Here is a 6,000-nt window from a genome sequence, read left to right as displayed (position 1 = left end):
CGAAGCCGGCAGACAATGCCGACCTGTCTGTCGCTCGCTGTCCCACTCACCGCGATGCAGCAGGGGGCTTGCTCTAAGCTGGTCCGGCCGACGCAGACGGACTTGCCCCGTTCCGCTTAGAGGTCACAGCGGGCTTAGAACTGCCCGCCTGAACCGTTCGTCAGGCCGAACAACTGTCAGCCACCCTGAGCACTTGGGAAAACAAATGGTCAGTTTTCCCTCCCGGTGGGCTTCCTGGGTTACGCCGTCTACGGCAGTCTTTCCAAGAAGCTATTCTGCGCAGAACAAAGTGTTAAAACAACACACAACGAACAAGTACTCTGCCGCAGATTGTGGCAGTGGCCATAGCCTCTACCGCCACATAGCTTGCCGACGGGTTCGTGTACCATGCGGCCAACTCAGCAAGTCTGCATTCCAGAGCTCGCTCGTGGGTCGCCAAGAACAGGGGATTTCTTGTGTCCTACCGCAACCTCATGTTAAACGTCTTCCCCATCGCGACAACGGTCCTATCCTTTCAAGTCAGCGATGTGAACCGGGCAAGCCTCCCCGTTTGTATCTCGCCGAGTAAGCCTAGAAGTAAGACACGACGCTCGCGTCTTTATACCTCGGGTGCCCTTCTCACCTGGGAGCAAACGATGCGGCAAAACCACTAGCTGCGTTGCTCCAAGCGTGAGTTTCCTTCAGAACAGGCAACGATGGCGTAAACCTAGTCCATCTTTAGCGCAAGCGAAGGGATCCAAAGCCTTTGGCGGGACGGCCAAATACCATACCCGCGTTCCGCAACGGCTACATAAAGCATGTGCAACTCGATGTAAGCGTCAGCGTCCCGTTCCGTCCACGTGCATACGAGCTCTAGGGACTGCTCGGTCCTCGGAGGGGGCGGTAGCTCAGCGAGCAAGCCCGCTTAAACCGTTCACGCCTCAAGGCAAGCTGGACAACTACAAGCCACCTAAATGTCTACCGCCTCATCCCCGGCCAGGTCGTGACACGACATAACTTATTAAAAGTCTTGCTGTCACTACCACGACCGGCCAGAGTGAAGCCGAAAAAGTATCCAATAAAACATTTCGTAGCTTTCTCGGAACGACCCCCTCAAGAGAGAGTCGTCCCCCTGCCTTTCGTCGGTTGGAGTGATGCGATGCAACTAGCCGTCTTGGCCCAGCGGTTACGAATCATACTGCTCCTTAACTCGCCTGCCAGCGTTCCCGGTGTCAACTGCAATTTACGCCAGTTTACCCAACACCCGCTGACCATCTCGACCGCCAGTGTTCCCGGTGTCGACTGCAATTCCCGCAATCTTTCCGACACCCACTGACAAAACCCATCTGCACCCCGGGCCTCGACAAGCGCTTACTGACTCACCGCATCACTCCAAGCCTAAATCCTAAATATGCAATAAGCCCTGGCTGTGTTCCCTCCTGCCAGTCGCTATCCTGCCTTCCAGCGAACATGCCGTGGCTCTCCTCTGCCTCCGAAGACGACTTTCTTACATCTTAAGCGCGCTCCTCGTGTTCCCCCCGGTTGGGTCACCTTCTGCCAACCACTATTCTGGGGTACCCGAGAACGCGCGTCCGCAACCTCGTCCTTCGAGACCTTTAAGTACTCGATTTGAGGAGACACCTGCTGAGCTCTGCTTTGAGACAAGTCACCATAATTCCAACATACTTTGTCTCAACGGGCATCGTTAGCGTTAGTGAATAACCCGCTCAACGAATCCATGGGACTCTCTGGGGACGACTAGAAGCAGAGGCATACCGAACGGGCCCCACGTTGGGCGCCATTTTAATATGGGGTTTCTTTACGGGGGAGGTCCCTCTATCCTAATAATCGTCGCCCGATCGGTATGCGCTCCGCCCGTCACCCAGGGAGTTACACACTGCAACGAGAAGACAGCGAATGGGTTTACTGTACCTCTCGGTTGCCCGTCGTCGAGAGCCGGTAGTCCGGGCCCGTCGACCCTTGTAGTCGCCCGTCGATCAGAGCTCACAGTCGGGGTCCGTGTCCAGGCCTGCGGATCGCCTTTCCCACGCCAGCGCTGCGTAGGCTGGCTGTCCCGGGCTATCAATGCCCGAGTCTCGCTGCGGAACCACCCCGGGATCGTCATAGCCCAGGTCATATGGCCCGGGCTCGCCGTTTCCACCGGTCTTGCTCCAGACCTCGCTGGTGGACCGCTCCAGGGTTCGATGGGCCAGGCCAAGCAGCCCCGGCTCCGTCGTTCTTGTCCAGCTTAGCTCCAGCCTCGCTCAGCACGCAATGTCTCGCGCCAGCTCGTGTCTTCTCCGCCGGCCGCCTCTCGTGCCCTCTGCCTCGTCTTTTACCCCCGGCTCCCACAAACGGCATCGGCGGGTTGGCGCAGTTAACGTCGTCTGCTTTACGTCTGCTAGTCAAAGCGATAGCTGCTTTACCTTTCCTGCGTCTGTCGGAGATTCACCGCTTTTTTACCGGCGAGAGTCACCGTTGCCTCGGAAAACATGGAGATGACAAGAGGAAGAGATTGACCTCTTATTCTAAAATTGAGGTCAGCGATCAAAGTATAAGACGGGAAGGGTTCACAAGGGTCGCGCGGGCATATTCCATTCAGCACGCCAGCCGGTCGTGGGCAGACGGTCGCCGAGTCGGAGTGCCTGTTAGGCCTATCTGCTGTGCTCGCTTGGTCGTTGTCGGTGGAATCGTGGCCGTTGGAGCTTTTCCCGGGTGTTTGTGGATCCAGCGTTCTCGTTCCTCGTGGTCTGTTTCAAGTACTTTTTACTTTTTTCTTGCTGCTTGAAGTCGGGACGCGTGAGAAGCGCACGTAGAAAAATAAACGTCCGTTGGTCGTCGCGACCGCGACGCTGTTGGCCATGCTGATTTGATTAAGACAGCTTCGGAGCTGTCGTAGGATTTCGTCGTAACCTGCGCAAAACTTACGAAAATTTCGTTTCGTGAATACGAATTAGTTCTCGAGTTTTGTCTTACGCATATTTTTGGCGTAAGATTGTTTCGTGAACCTGGCTTCTGCACTTTCGAAAGTCGCAGGAAAGGTAAGACAGACGCAGACGACGTTGCAAAGGAGCAGACGACGCTCAGATAGGGGGTCGCGATCAGCCAATCAGGGCTCGGCGTTCTGACGTCACCGCTACCAACTGCGCAAGGAGCAGAGGAACTTGCCCTCCGCATTCGTTCGTTGCTGCTGCCTCCATTATGGCCGACTACTACGACGGACTGTCCCGCGGACGGATTGACCACGTGACGACATGTCCGCGGTTCGTCCGTCTCCCAAGCGCCTCCACACGAAGGAGACGACAAGCAGACGCTAGCGAGGACAGTCCGAACCTGTTCGCCACCCTACAGTACCGCGAAACTCAACATCGCACTGTGGCACTATTGTACAAGAGAGAATATTCAAGTTTGCTAACGTGATAAAGAATCGTACGCCGCTGTTGCGTACAGAGCGATACAAAACAATGTGATAAGCCTGGCGTAAAGTGCCATTAGCTTTAATAACCCACGTCATGACAAGGACACAGGCATGCTCCTGCTCGAGAAGATTTCGCCGTAGAAGCAAAGAAGTGCTGGGCTCACTGAGGGGCGTTTGGAGATGCCTCCATGCGCTCCACGCTCGTGCACAACACTTATTTACACAAAGGGAACAGAAGAGAGCACAAAACGACAAGGACGCAGGAAAGGAACACGCACAACACACAAGCGCTGACTCACAACTGAATTCCATACACAAAAGGAAGAGGAGAGCGTGCTGAAAGTCACGCAGTGCTAGAGCGAGTCACAAACAACATAAGACCATCTAACTAAGATGTATTTGCCCCATCGTTCGATATAAATCAAGGTTTCTGTTTGAAGCAGTGTCACTGATGGGGGCCTAATGCGGCGGTCCCCCAATCTATTAATTTGCTAGTCGTATTGTTAATTTGCTAGTCGTATCGTGCTATTAATTTGCTAGTCGTATTTTGCTAGTGGTATTGTCGCGATAGTGTCTAAATATGCTTGTGCCTTTAAGGAATGGAGAACACGAGTAGGCATTGCAATGTACGAAAAGATGATGGCCAACGTAGATTTCAGTGAACGATCATGCTCGTGAACGCAATAATTTAGGCACCGGTCGGTTTGGCCCACGTACCTTCTACCACGCATCAGTGGGATTCTGTACTCCAGGCCAGTTGAACACAAATAATACGGGTGTTTGTGGCGTTGGTGGCACTTGGCTTTGTCAAGGTTTTCCGCTAACGCACGAACCTTGAAACAGATTTGCGCCATTCTTTTGGGAGCTGAAAACACCACGGGCACATTGTACCTTTTGATTGCTCTTTTTAAATTATGCGATGTTTTGTGGATGTATGGAGCAACCACCATTCGTTTCTGGAGATCTCTAGGTTTTCTTCGTTGACTCTCTTTGATCTTACGCGCCGAGGACCCGAGCAGCTCGTTTAAACCGCTGACGGGAAGCCCGGCGAATACAGTCTCTCAACTTGTCTGTTACAACTCTTCCGGACAGTGTGAAAGCACGACTTCGTAAGCGCAGACCCAAGTATCGACATCGCAATCCCTTTTTTAGCAAGTTTCGAATGTGCTGACATATAATAAAGGATGCCCTTTTTGACCTAAGTGAGAAACTCCAGAAGATATGGTTTGAGTGAAGAGATAACTAAAGGTCTAGGGTTTGTAACTTTCCGTCCAAAGGTTTTTCAACTGTGAAATTAAGACCAAAATGACACCTGGAAAACACGTTCAGAACCTTATCAACATTATTACCTTCTGCAGCCTTGGGATACAGGAGCAAAAAAAAAAAAAAAGTAGCCGTACCCCTTTGACACTTGTGGTCTGCCGTGTTTTGGTTATTCCAAACACCTTTGACACTTGTCGCGTATGGTACTTTCGCGTATGGTACATTTCGCAGATAAACACGGTTTAATCTCTCCATCACAGTTTGGGTTTCGCAAACACCGTTCCACAGAATTGGCACTCCTGGAGCAAAAAGAATACATCTTGAAAAGCTTCGAAGAAAAAAAAATGACTCTTGGTATTTTTATTGATTTCAGCAAAGCATTCGATCACTTAAATCACAGTCTGCTACTAAAAAAATTACAAATGTATGGATTTCGTGGACATGCATCAACTCTCATAACATCTTAACTTGCACATCGTAAACAGTACGTTCATATAAATGGTTATTCATCTGACATTAAACCCATTCTATCTGGCGTTCCACAAGGAAGCATATTAGGTCCCTTCCTTTTTAATTTATATGTTAACGATATTGTCAATATTAATAAAAGTGTTAAATACGTAATTTACGCTGATGATACAAGTTTATTTTTTACCGGTAACTGCTGTCAGGAACTAGCAATAAAGGCAAATCAAACGTTGAAAGACCTCGCTACTTGGAGTCAATGTAATGCTTTAAAAATAAATGATAACAAAACAAAAGCAATTTTATTTCGCCCAAAAAGTAAGAATGATTATATAACTACTGATATTGTTTTAAATGGAACCAAAATAGAGATTGTATCTAGTTTTAAGACACTTGGCGTTATATTCACGGATCGAATGAGTTGGGATGAACACGTAAATTATATTTCGGTAAAATTGTCACGAGTCGCAGGCTTAATGTATCGTCATCGCCATATTCTGCCCACAAATGTAAAATTAATTATTTATAATGCATTGTTTCTCTCCCACATTCATTATTCCTTCTTAGTCTGGGGTACTACTACAAATACAAATTTAAACAAAATACTTGTGATACAAAAGAAAATATTGCGAAGTATTTGTAACGTGTCATACGATCACCCTAGCGAACCTCTCTTTAAACGTTTAAATTTGATGCCTGTAAATAGATTATATAAATATCGTTTATGCATGACCTATAAATCCGAAGTACAAACAAATCTTCATGCCCTTAGTGAATTGGCGTCTCTCTCGCTAAGAGTAGCAACATATCCTACTCGAAACACGGAAATTTGGACGCTCCCTATTTGCAAAACTAACTACGGTGAACAAATGTTA

The sequence above is a fragment of the Ixodes scapularis genome, unplaced genomic scaffold (assembly GCF_016920785.2).
Source record: "Ixodes scapularis isolate PalLabHiFi unplaced genomic scaffold, ASM1692078v2 PGA_scaffold2__306_contigs__length_199485367, whole genome shotgun sequence".
In the NCBI taxonomy this organism is placed as follows: domain Eukaryota; kingdom Metazoa; phylum Arthropoda; class Arachnida; order Ixodida; family Ixodidae; genus Ixodes; species Ixodes scapularis.
This window is presented reverse-complemented; position numbering follows the sequence as displayed.